Genomic DNA, 14,528 nt, shown 5'->3' with positions numbered 1-14,528 from the left:
GATTATAGTGCCAACATTCCCCTGTATTTAGATCTTGGTCTAGAACCTTAAATTGTTTCTAGTGTGTTGCAACAAGTATAGATTGCTAGCGAACTTCACCACCACATCTAGTTCATGGGAATGACCACAGTTTTATCCCTTTATCACTGTAGAACCCGATTCGTCCCTCAGTTGACCCAAACTCGGTTTGACCATCTTAATTAGTTACTTTTGATCTTAATTTGCGCAGATGTGTACATACACCTAATACATTATCGATTCAATTCCAATGAGGGTCATGAATTGATGTAATTAACAAACTTCGATAAGAGCAATTAAATTCTGGTTGTTTCATTGGTTAGGAACATGTAAGTTAAGCGTGCCGGATTAAACAATACTGCCCATAAAAATTTTGTAATGTCTTTGAATGTGTTAGACTGCTTGGTTGTGTGCTTGAGTAAATTTTTGTCTTGCACTAGACATTTAACTTCGGAGACTTTCCTTCCTCTTCTATTTCCTTGAGGATTTTTGTTCTTTGTAATTGCTTTGTGACCTTATTTTATGAGAGCGTGGTAAATTTTGGTGGGTTATTTATGGTAGCTGTTTCAGAACTGTAATGTCTATCGATGATTGAGCAGTGCATGTCATAGTCAATGGATCCTCTGAGCAGTGGAATTGTAACACCCTCCCTTGTATGCATCCACGAGAGTTGTTTGCTAAACGGATTAGAGTTTTGACGTCATTACTTTGATATTGAATACACATCTTTTTGTTGCTAATTAGAACTTGTGATGAAATCTGGTTTCATACATGTAACACCCTCCCTTGTATGCATCCAAGAGAGTTGTTTGCTAAGCGGAATTCGAGTTCTTTCGTCATATGTCAATTACTGGAAAATCATTTTGATGTTGCTAATTAAAATTTGTAATTGAGATCAGATTACTTACAAAAATCAGAGTATGCTTTCAAAATTTCTTAAGTTGCTGAAAATATAATTTTCCTGGCAGACCTTGCTGTCTTTAAAAATTCGTATAAAATCAACTTTTCAAAACTCTTTTGTAACATTTATATAATCAAAAACTAGACACGCGGGGCTTCGCGTGCATATAAAATAATAGTAAATCGGAGGTCGTTTGCCCTTTGTAACGTAACTCGCAAAGTGCTCGCAAAACTGTTTCAAAATCAGCATGTAACAAAACGTCAAGATTTATTTTCGCAAAACGTTTCTAAAATTTATTTCCAAGTACTTGCTGATCCTAAAAGTCTTAAAACAGTACTAAAATCATAGTTCAACAGTAATACAACTTCTCAAATTAATACAATCATCCCTCAAATAAACAGCAACAGCAAAAGTCCAAACAGCAGCACATAATAACAAATATCCATATAATCATGTCTTCATATGCTCTTCCGTCCTCCTGTCATTTTATAAAAATAGCATCCCCAAAGGGGTGAGAAAAATCCCAGTAGTGTGGCAATAAAACCAATACAGTAACAATATTAGACTAGGTACAAAATTCCAAAACAGTCGCATCAACATTTAATTTTCTGAACAGATGCTAATATATAATCAGAGTGCGTTATAACGCCAAAGTACTAATCAGATTGCGTATATAATGCCAGAATACTAATCAAGATGCGTATATAACGCCAAAGAGTACGTTCATAGCACCGTCGTGCACGTACTAACAAGCACAGTGGAGGTCCTTCCTTTAATGGCTCCTCAGAGGGTTCCAACTGCAACCTATGCGGACTGAAGCCAAGTGTCCCATACCCTGGTACCGTAGGGACGCCTATATGATGCGTGCTCAATCACATGTATATATATATATATATATATATATATATATATATGCTTCAGTTTCTAAATGGATAATCAATGTTGTATGCCCATGCTATGCTTTCACACACAAAGCAGAAAATAAATGCGGTATGATGTAATTGTGCATGACTAAATCATATTCATATAGCATATATCTCTTGCCCATATAATACCAAGCTGCCGAATAACAAACACTTCCGTAGACAGAATTTTCCATCAAGACAAGTCCAAGGGCAGATTCCATATATCATATAACATATAGCAGAATACTAATCATAAGGCACATGTGAGCATCAGTTCAAAATTCCATATACTAGCTAATAGTCACAGTATGTCTCACTACCAAACACATACCTTGTATGCTCAACCATTCATCAAACAGCAGCAAACTTAGTCCACATTCAAGGTTTATGTGCACCTAATCAAGCAAGAAAAACCAAACAAAATTCTAACGTTGGTTCTTATAATTTACAATTAATTTCTATGCTACCAATACTTATACTCCGTCGGTTTCCATGCTTCTTTCACTAACCAATTTTCTGATTCCTCATCAATTTAGAATTTCATTAACAGCAGCTAAATCCAACATTCCAACTCACACAGGCTCGGTTCATTACTAGGTGTTCATACTTTATTTTAACACAACTCAACCAATGTCATTTAGTCATTGTTAATTAAATTAAACATGGTGTCTATACAGATTCATCAATGCACGCAAAACTTGACCAAACATAAATCCAAAAGGATCCTCCATGCGCACCAACTCGGTTTACAACCCTTCACAAGGTGCATCAAAACTCTAATTTTCACAACCTTCCTTACACTTAGGGGGAAATTTAGAGGCCTTTTAATATGTTGTTTCCTTAGCTAAATACACATGCAAGGTCCAATTCAAAACAGATTTCATGACTCTCTCTCTAATTAATTTTTCTGATTTGATAATAATTTTACTAACGTTAACAATGATAAAAAATCCAAGTTTCTAGGACATGGGTGTACGGTTTTCAGACCAACAAAATATTCTACTCAGCAAAGGGATATTTTTCCAAGTTCCAAATTAATGCTGTAGATTTCCCTACACCAAGAGTCAATGGCTTTACCACCGAACAGAAAATAAAATGGGAATGACAATCTAATACTTCCCAACCACATGCAGTAGCCGAATTGAACAATGGGATATGAGGAACAAAACTTTACATTCTTCTTTAACGCACGTGCAGTTGAACACATAAGGTGAGCTATTTTCCCAAGCTCTCAGAATTGATTATTTAGATTTATATTCATCAAGGCCCCCCCCCCTAACTACATGCAGCGGCAGAACCGAATAATAAGGAGTAAAAGAAAGAAATATATATCTTCCTAAAGCACTCAAACAGGTCGAACAGCTAGGATTTAAGGGGTTGAGGCTCGGTCCTTACCTCCCTGCATAGACACCAGAGTTCGCCCATCAACTAGGGGACTAACCACCAAGCCTCGTGCTTGACTTCTCATTCTCCCAATACCCAAGATGCCGAGACAGAAAACAAGGTAAAGAAATAGGTCACCTATACACTCATGCGCAAAAAAATCCAGAGAGTGAACAAGATGGAGAAGTACTCACTTGCCCTTGCATGAAAAAGGAGATGGGTCAGAATTTAAGTGCAGCGCTTTTCCTTTCAAAGAATCTAGTTTTCAGCTCCTTGACTTAAGGCTTGGCCGAACAAAATATAGGAGGAGGAAGGATTTAGGTTTGTGCTCCAATCTCCATGGGGTTGGTCCACGGCTGAACCAAAAATAGAAGAGGAACTTGTTTAAAGGATGGTTGATTCACTATGGCTCATGGCTAGGAATGGGGATTGGAAGACCAATCAGTGCAGCCCAAGTCTTTGTATTCCTCTTGAATGTCCACGGTTTAAGAGGAGAAAGGAGGTGGAAGGGAGATGAAATTTGCTTCTTGGTGCTTCTTACAGCTCACGGCCTAGAGGATTGAGAGGAGAAGAATGGTATTGTATTTTTGTTTATTTGGAACATAGTGGCCAGAATTCTTAGTGTGCTTTCCTCTCTATGAGCGCACAAGGTAAAAGAGGTAAAGAGATAAATGGATGGGGTTTGCCATTGCCCAATAGAATTTCATGCATGCAACTTTGGTGGAAGATAAGATTGGACATGTGTCCTTTTTGGCCAATGTAGAGCAAGGGTGTAGATTATGTTTGAGGATAATCTAATGATCATGAATAGAAAATATAGGGCTGCCCTAAACCCCCACTTACAAAGGCTTGGCCGTGGCCCATGTAAGAACTTGGACCTAATAATTTATGGAAACCGTATTGTTTCATGAAACCACCAAGTTGTAATTTGAGTTTTCATAAGGGTTCCTAAAATATTCTTATACTATATTTATTTTGACATTTAATCCATGGCATGCATTCCCATCCTTCATGACAAAATTAAATAACTCCTTAAGGGTCACCTTTCTTATGAAATATAATATTAATTATTATTTCTTGTCCCCACAAGGTAGAGACTAGGGTTTCTAAGTAAATTATAATTAAACTTAATACTCTCCCTTCTTATGTAGGGTTTTGAATTACTAAATTATATAAACATTCGCTTAATATTTCCATCAAAATAATTTTCCTAATTAAATTAGTTCCACTCCACACATGAATTTAATTCGAGTTTCAGACATGCTACACACCCCTAATTTACAAGTTATGTGATTTCCTAATTTTTGGGGGATGTTACAATACAAAAATCAGAGTAGACTTTAAAAATTACATAGCTTGCTGAAAATGTTTAATTTCATGGCTTTCTGTCTTATAAAATTCGTATAAACTCGAGTTCAACAATTCAAAAAATATTCTTTGTTATAGAGAAAGAGCACGTCTGGGGCTTCCCTTGCATATAAAATAATAGCAATTCGGAGGTTGTTTGCCTCTCGTAACATAACTCGCAAAGTGCTCGCAAAACTGTTTATAAATCAGCACTTAATAAAATGTTCAGAAAATTATTTTCACAAAACGTTTTCAGAACTTTTCCAAAGTAATAACTGATCATAAAAGTCTTAAAACAGTAGCTAAATCATAGTTCCAACAGTAATCCAAACTTCCCAAAATAATACAGTCATCCATCAAATAAACAGCAACAGCAAAAATCCAAACAGCAGCAATTAACAGCCAATATCCAAAATAACCATGTCCTCATATGCTCTTTCGTCCTCCTGCAATTTTTATTTTATAAAAATTGCAGCCCCAAAGGGGTGAGAAAAATCTCAGTAGTGTGATAGCAAAACCAATAATGCAACAGTATTAAACTAGGCACAAAATTATAAAATAGTCACATCAACATTTCATTTTCCGGAGAAGCATTAACATATCATAGTGCGTATATAACGCCATCATTACACTCATAGCACCGTCGTGTGCGTACTTAACATATCATAGTGCGTCTATAACGCCATCATTACGCTCATAGCACCGTCGTGCACATACTAACATACACAGTGGATATTCCATAATGGCTCCTCAAAGGTGAATTCCAACTGTGGCCTATGCGGGCGGAAGCCAAGTGTCCCATACCTTGGTACCGAAGGGATGCCTAAATGATGCGTGCTCAAACGTATGCATATTTATATAAATATTCTAATCCATGAACAGCATGAAATTCGTGCATGTATGCCATGATATGCTTCACACACAAACAAGAAATAAATGAATTATGAGGTGTATGCAATGACTAGATCATCATCATAATAGCATATACTTCATGTACTTTTCGTATCAAGCTGCCACATAACAATTACTTCTCATACAGAATTTTCCATCTTGTCACATTCATAGGCAGCATACATATAGCATATGACAGCACATTAATCCAAGGCACATGTGAGCAACAATTCACAATTCTACACGCTAGCTAATAGTCACATTAGGTAATGCCACCAGACACTTACCTCGCGCGTCGCAATTAAATTACCAAACAGCGGCGAATCAGTCCAAAGTCTTAAGAACGTAGCGCACCTAAGCAACAAGGTTTCAAGTTAGAATCGTACGTCACAAATTTCTTACCTACAACATATGTTTTTAGCCTATTTTTCCTTAAATTCCTAATCGGTTTTTAGGATGCTGTTCCTAACCATTTTCGGATTCCTTTTTAATTTTTCAGACGCGTAACAACGAATAATTCTAAGACTTCCAATTCCAAACCGCATCGGTTTTACATATAACAAATTCTCAAGGTTTCAATCATACAATTTCTACTTCCCCATTCCTATGGTGCACAAAACAAAGCCTATATATTATGTTGTCTATTTAGGATGTTGTTCCTAGCCATTTTCGGATTCCATAATAATTTTTCAGACGCGTAACAACGAATAATTCTAAGACTTCCAATCCCAAACATCATCGATTTTACATACAGAAAATTCTCAAGGTTTCAATCATACAATTTCTACTTCCTCATTCCTATGGTGCACAAAAGAAAGCTATATATCATGCTTCCTATAGTACATATCCAGGTTCACCAAAACAGAATTGGTTTAAGCATATAAGGAGCTCAGGACATTTATTCGAAATTTAACTCAACAAGACCATGGGATCGTGAAGAAAGGCCTAACAACATGTCGTATTTTTAATCAAACTTGGTACATAACAAGGTTCATCAAAACAACATTTGTTTTATCCAAACAAAACATCAAGGATAATTTATTCCAAAACTCCACTAATCCATTTATGGTGCGCTACAAGGGGGTCTAAGCATGCTGTCCAATTAGTTTTTAATACATTCAAAGTCATAACTGTTATCCTAGTTTCATAAAATAATCTACCCAGCGATGGGGGTTATTTCATAAGCCCCAAAAACGATTCTCCAACATACTTACAGCAAGAGTTTATGGCTGGAACGAAATTAAAGGAGAGACGACAAGTCAGAAATTGTATCTTCCTATCACTTACCTGAACTTAACTCCTCATGCCAACAAGATCGAAACCCAAATGAATAAGAAATGGTTGGATATGACTTACGGTTTCTTGGCTCTATGCTCCCAATCGGCCAAAGGGTCAATTTTTCCTTTCCCACGTTCCAAAGACTCTTGCCCACACGCATGCAACGGAGGGGCTGACTCGACCGGACTGAACCTTATTCAATCGACATAACCCTCCATGAGAACTGATTCGAGTGAAGAGAGGAATAAGGAGCAAAGAAAATAGCTCACCTTCTTATGTTAACCTTCGGATGAACAAGAGAACAAAGAGAATATGGTTGAATTAGTTTTGTTCCTTGCTCATGGAGCTAACGGTTCTAGCAAGATAAGGGGAAAGGAATGGAAGATGGTAGAACAACTCGGTTGGGTGCTGTATGGTGAGAGTTACAGTTTTCGGAAGAAGGGCAGATTGTAGAGCTATGTTTGGGTCTTGCTTCAATAAGGTAGTCTTCAGCACTAAGAATGATGGAATGAGGGTAGGATGGCTGGTTTAAAATAACTACAAGGGCCAGAAATGTTAGGCTCCCTCTCTCTTTTCTTGCGCACAAAAGGAGTGAATGGCTGAAGGGATTTCTGCCTAATCAATTAACATGCAAATCTGACTACAACCTTCTTATTGGCTGCATGTAAATAAAGCTGTTTGAGTTTGAGAGGTGCAGCAATCAATCGACTTTCCTTTTACACTCTCTATGCGCATGTGATAAGGGAAGCAATGAGAGAGGCTGACTTACTTAGTATTTTATGCAAGCAAAGATCAGAATTATAGTTAAGCCCTATGCGCACAAGTGGAGGGGAAATAAGGATGGGCTTTGCCATGTGGAGGTTACTAACCAATTAAGGCTGCCTTGAGGGATTCCTTAAGATGAGATAAGGAGCAATACATGATTGGGCTGAATCTTATTCATTCCCTAAGGCCCTAAGGCTTCGGCCAACTCATGGACTTGAGTCCAGAAATATTCTAGTCCAATAGCCTACTAATTCATAAACCAACTCACTAATTTATAATCTCCCAAGCCCTTTAAGCACCATGGTCTCTTAAATATTATTAACATTCTATATCTATTACCATCAAATTATTCATACATTTTTAATAAGGGTTTCACATGCCTACATACGTACTCACCTTCCATGATGATACCAACAATTCCCTAATTTAATTTAACTCCATTCTAAAGCATGCATTTATATAATCCGACGACAAGTACTCTACCCCATTCCTAATTGCAATTTAAATAGGTTCCTAATTAAACGGGATGTTACACTCTCCCCAACTTGTTTGGAAGTTTATCCCCAAACTTCGTCTTACCTTTCCAAAATCTGCCTAAGTCTAACGCTTAACACCATTACACCATGCCATACAGTGCACTGCATTCATACATTTAGTTATAAAAGTCATCAACATCTCAGAGCATTAACAACAAATTTGTACTTTACATGATCATTAACTAATATAGATATAACACAATTTTGTTCGTACAGAATGAATAAAAAAAAATCTTCCTAAGATTAATCATGACGCGAGCAGTTTGCTGAGTTCCTTTTAAATATCAATAAATACCATAACGCACAAGTGGAATAAAACGGACAAAAACCTTACTAAACCAAGAAACTCCAGCTAAAAAAAAACTATAATAGAGCTCAAGGTTTAGTGCACAATTAAGAGACAACTAAACAAATCTATTTGCAAAACACTTCTTTACTTTCTAAATTTTAATAGTTATTACTAGTGTAGGCATAAGTGATTAACCTTCTATTCACTCGACTCAGAATTGTAACGTAAGAGGTAGAACATAATAATATAAAGAGGCTTCTCGATATCCCTATATCATCACTCATCCTTACGTCACACCTTATTACTAATCAACCGATCCTAAGTTTAAAGGTTTCCATAAAAATACGAATAACAAATCAGTGGCCCAAACCGAAAATTTCCTAAGAATGTAGGGGTTCATTTAGAATGAAGTGTTATTACCTCCATTACCTGTGCACCTGTAAGAGCCAATTAACTAAGACCTCCAAATTTTTAAATGTTTCGTTTTTGTAATATGCGTGTTACAACTTCTTAAAAGTGCCATAACCTCCTACTTGATTCTTATGGAGTAGGGGCTGAAAAGAGCTCTTTTTATAAGTTGGGTTTGCTGGGCTTTGATGCTTACCTTATTATTATGAAAAGGGGAAGGTTTGATAAAGGAGCTTTTAAGCCCTTTTGCTGGATTGTTGGTCTGCAGCCCCGCCCTATAGAATGAATCAAATAAGGAGAGGCCTATTGATGACCGAGCCACTCTTATACAACTCAGTTCACTCACTAAACACATCACACATTCGCATTAAATATTCGGACTCTTACATTAATTACCTCACCAAATAAAATCATAGACAGGATTCTATGCTTAAAAACTTTCAGAAAGTCAAGCAGTAAAACAGTACACATTACACTCCAACTTTTCAGTGAGAGAAATTTCCATAAAATCACAAAACTTCTATCCTACTTTTCATTAATATCATGGCGAGTGGTACCCCTAATACAGTTCATCAAAACACCCTTATGAGGAAAATTCCTCGAGCTTTCCGCTGTCCTAGGTACCTCAGATGTAATTGACTTCACTGATCAGAGGATCCATTAACCATGATATAAACGTTCCAATCAGCAACACATATTACAATCTAGAAACAGTCATCAAACATAATCCACCAAAACAGACCAAGCTTTCAAAGATCAAATTCACAATAATTGCATTCAAGGTTCCTAACTGTAGTTGAATTTCTACCTACAATGACAAGCCACAAGCACAGCACAAACCTCATGCAGAAAGACACCAAATCCAAAGTTTACTTAAACCGAAAAATTAATCTCATCCACACAAGCAGCATTACATCTATTCGATGAGAACATTTCAAGAATAATAATAATATTTCGTGATGTATTTAAACATTTAAAAAACAAGTATTAAACTTTTAAACATTGGGTTTACAGCAAGGGGGTTTAAGTCACAGGTTGAATATTGTTTCGATTAATCAGCAATTAATCCAAAATCAGGGTGCTCACGTCAAATTTAACTCTTACATCACACACTCAGGTTTCATATGAGATGTCCAACGAATTGTGCAAGTATAGCAGGAGAATTTAATTAATACTATCTCTAGTGGCATAAAAAAATAATTAACAGTTTCCAGCAAACATGAACAAAAAGAAAAGAAGATTCGTATTAGTCTATATATCTAGAATTTGAACACTCATGCTACTAAATCAAGTGAGTGGTTTATCTCGGTCTTTAACATAGAACAAGAAGATCATAGATTCACTGTTTCCCTATTACTAGTTCGATCATATCATACAGTGGGTAGGTGCAATTTCAAAGCTCGATATTTCTAGAAAAATGTGGTTTTCTTTTAGGTTCACTTATGGTGCAGTACAATGAGGAAACAGTAGGCATCGCTTAGTTATTTGTGTTACGACATAAACAAAATGGACAAAAAACTACTTTTGAACAACATACATACCAGGCACCGAGTATTTGATCAAAACATATTTTCTTTCAATTCACTTTAACTAATCATAGAAGACTAAGTGTAGTTCAGGCTCTACTTCAACAGTATGTACATAAAATAGATTAAATCAAGGACCGAGCATAATGCACTGTTCAACAAGTTCAGTAGTAATTCATTCAGCAGGATAACCGAATCATGCAGCTAAAAATTTACATGTGACCAGTGTTAAACGATTTAAATATAGACATTCACTAGATGCAGCGAACTGATTTGACCAAGTTAATATTATAGTGTTCATAAAATAAACCAAACTTAAAATCCTATGTACCAGCAGACATCAGATTTCCGAATACACAATTTAATAAGACTAACAGGTGTGAGCTCATAACAGTCAAAGCTTATAAACAGTCAAATTTCAATATCTTTATTTAATCCCATTGTATCTTCAGTGCAGAATATCCATACTCATACACGATTAAACAAACATTATAGTAACTAGTTAGAACCTTCTGATGTATACTCGAGTATAAATTTTAGCAAGTGTCAATTAACTAACATAATACAACAAACCAAGCAAGGTGTAGTTCCATGTAGTCTCCATTTACCTGTTCAGTCCACTATATTCTAAATTCAGTTCAGATAATCTTTCTTTAATTATGCATTCAGTTCCAATATAAGGCTAAAAATTAAACTGATAAATTCAAACAATTAACACATGAAGTCCGTTACTATAATCAGAGACAATAAATTATATGCAAGTCCAAAAGCGGTCAAAATCATACAAAGCAATCCATTGCGCATGAATCAAAGCAACAAATATCACTCACGTGAAGGACAGGGAGGTAGGAGTCAAGTATCCTCCTCCACGCATCACCACTTTGTTTTACAGCTTCTTTCTCAAGAATGATGTCTAGTGCCAATTCACCATTAGAAGATTTGTAAAGGACAGCGAACCCATATGTTAAAGCCTTAATTAATACTAATTCTACGTTCTAAGAGCATTAACCGGATCTACTTAGATAAGTGACCTATCCCTACATCAGTTTTCATAATTAAATCACTGCTACTCTTCTCAAACATATTAACTCCTTACGCAATTAAGCAACAAAACAGAATTAGTTAAGGATAATAGTTTCTACTATCCAGCTATATACACAACCACACATGCAAGGAAACAACATAAACCTCAAGGGCAATTACACACCAGCAGTCATTATTTAAAGTTTACATGTTATCATTCACGGCTTAGACCATCACAAGGATATTCACATCAAGCAGATATATATATATATATATATATATATATATATATATATATATATATATATAAAACCTTGCTTATAAACCCATAGAAAGCAGAATTATTAATTCACCTTTAATTCAAGTAGCAATTTACTATTTCACACCTAGTGCTCAGACACAAGTGTACCCCGTGATAACCATGATTGTGCACACCCATCTTGCGCGACAGTGAGTTGATCAGGCTCACCACCTAGCAAGGGAAAGGGCACAACCATGCTTATTACTGGGTACTACCAGTACCATCACACCTAAGAGACAAGAAATTTTAGCTATCAACCCATGCAACAGTTATATTCCAACAACACCCATTCAACGAACAAATATAAACAGCCAATCATTTCAAACAACAACAATGCAACAACCAAGTACAAACAACAAACATTCATCAATACAGACACTTGGAATCAAAACTGCACTGATACCAATTAGTGTAACACCCTCCCTTGTATGCATCCAAGAGAGTTGTTTGCTAAGCGGATTAGAGTTTTGACGTCATTACTTTGATATTGAATACGCATCTTTTTGTTGCTAATTAAATTTTATGATGAAATCTGGTTTCATACAAAAATCAGAGTAGACTTTAAAAATTACATAGCTTGCTGAAAATGTTTAATTTCCTGGCAGACCCTTTCTGTCTTATAAAATTCGTATAAAATCGAGTTCAATTATTCAAAAAATATTCTTTGTTATAGAGAAAGAGCACACCTGGGGCTTCGCTTGCATATAAAATAATAGCAATTCGGAGGTCGTTTGCCTCTCGTAACATAACTCGCAAAGTGCTCGCAAAACTGTTTATAAATCAACACTTAATAAAATGTTCAGAAAATTATTTTCGCAAAACGTTTTCAGAATTTTTCCAAAGTAATAACTGATCATAAAAGTCTTTAAACAGTAGCTAAATAATAGTTCTAACAGTAATCCAAACTTCCCAAAATAATACAGTCATCCATCAAATAAACAGCAACAACAAAAATCCAAACAGCAGTAATTAACAACCAATATCCAAAATAACCATGTCCTCATATGCTCTTTCGTCCTCGTGCAATTTTATAAAAATTGCAGCCCCAAAGGGGTGAGAAAAATCCCAGTAGTGTGATAGCAAAACCAATAATGCAACAGTATTAAACTAGGCACAAAATTATAAAACAGTCACATCAATATTTCATTTTCCGGAGAAGCATTAACATATCATAGTGCGTATATAACGCCATCATTACGCTCATAGCACCGTCGTGCGCATACTAACATATCATAGTGCGTATATAACGCCATCATTACGCTCATAGCACCGTCGTGCGCGTACTAACATACACAGTGGATATTCCATAATGGCTCCTCAAAGGTGAATTCCAACTATGGCCTATGCGGGCGGAAGCCAAGTGTCCCATACCTTGGTACCGAAGGGATGCCTATATGATGCGTGCTCAAACGTATGCATATTTATATAAATATTCTAATCCATGAACAACATGAAATTCGTGCATGTATGCCATGATATGCTTCACACACAAACAAGAAACAAATGAATTGTGAGGTGTATAAGCATGACTAGATCATCATCATAATAGCATATATTTCATGTACTTTCTGTATCAAGCTGCCACATAACAATTACTTCTCATACTGCATTTTCCATCTTGTCACATTCATAGGCAGCATACATATAGCATATGACAACACATTAATCCAAGGCACATGTGAGTAACAATTCACAATTCTACACGCTAGCTAATAGTCACATTAGGTAATGCCACCAGACACTTACCTCGCGCGTCGCAATTAAATTACCAAACAGCGGCGAATCAGTCCAAAGTCTTAAGAACGTAGTGCACCTAAGCAACAAGGTTTCAAGTCAGAATCGTACGTCACAAATTTCTTACATACAGCATATGTTTTTAGCCCATTTTCCTTTAAATTCCTAATCGGTTTTTAGGATGCTGTTCCTAACCATCTTCGGATTCCATAATAATTTTTCAGACGCGTAACAACGAATAATTCTAAGACTTCCAATCCCAAACAACATCGGTTTTACATACAGAAAATTCTCAAGGTTTCAATCATACAATTTCTACTTCCCCATTCCTATGGTGCGCAAAAGAAAGCCTATATATCATGTTGTCTATTTAATTTAAATGGAACTTAGTACATATCCAGGTTCACCAAAACAGAATTGGTTTAAGCATATAAGGAGCTCAGGACATTTATTCGAAATTTAACTCAACAAGACCATGGGATCGTGAAGAAAGGCCTAACAACATGCCGTATTTTTAATCAAACTTGGTACATAACAAGGTTCATCAAAACAACATTTGTTTTATCCAAACAAAACATCAAGGATAATTTATTCCAAAACTCCACTAATCCATTTATGGTGCGCTACAAGGGGGTCTAAGCATGCTGTCCAATTAGTTTTTAATACATTCAAAGCCATAACCGTTATCCTAGTTTCATAAAATAATCTACCCAGCGATGGGGGTTATTTCATAAGCCCCAAAAACGATTCTCAAACATGCTTACAGCAAGAGTTTATGGCTGGAACGAAATTAAAGGAGAGACGACAAGTCAGAAATTGTATCTTCTTATCACTTACCTGAACTTAACTCCTCATGCCAACAAGATCAAAACCCAAATGAATAAGAAATGGTTGGAGATGACTTACGGTTTCTTGGCTCTATGCTCCCAAGGTTCCCAATCGGCCAAAGGGTCAATTTTTCCTTTCCAACGTTCCAAAGACTCTTGCCACACGCATGCAACGGAGGGGCTGACTCGACCGGACTGAACCTTATTCAATCGACATAACCCTCCATGAGAACTGATTCGAGTGAAGAGAGGAATAAGGAGCAAAGAAAATAGCTCACCTTCTTATGTTAACCTTCGGATGAACAAGAGAACAAAGAGAAGATGGTTGAATTAGTTTTGTTCCTTGCTCATGGAGCTAACGGTTCTAGCAAGATAAGGGGAAAGGAATGGAAGATG

The 14,528-nt window shown here is 36.3% G+C and overlaps 1 long non-coding RNA gene across 1 annotated transcript; it reads right to left on the bottom strand.

The window, feature by feature from the left end:
• Positions 1 to 1,198: 1,198 nt before the first annotated feature.
• On the bottom strand, positions 1,199 to 3,860 carry LOC133293935 (uncharacterized). Its single transcript, XR_009749129.1, has 3 exons — positions 3,220 to 3,860; positions 2,156 to 2,219; positions 1,199 to 1,397 (listed from the first exon to the last, which is right to left on the bottom strand). It is a non-coding gene; the product is annotated as an uncharacterized LOC133293935 (long non-coding RNA).
• Between the last annotated feature and the right edge of the window lie 10,668 nt (positions 3,861 to 14,528).

The sequence above is a fragment of the Gastrolobium bilobum genome, unplaced genomic scaffold, assembly GCF_033153095.1.
Source record: "Gastrolobium bilobum isolate Gb01-03AN ecotype WA unplaced genomic scaffold, APGP_CSIRO_Gbil_v1 utg2333, whole genome shotgun sequence".
In the NCBI taxonomy this organism is placed as follows: Eukaryota; Viridiplantae; Streptophyta; class Magnoliopsida; order Fabales; family Fabaceae; genus Gastrolobium; species Gastrolobium bilobum.
This window is presented reverse-complemented; position numbering and strand designations above follow the sequence as displayed.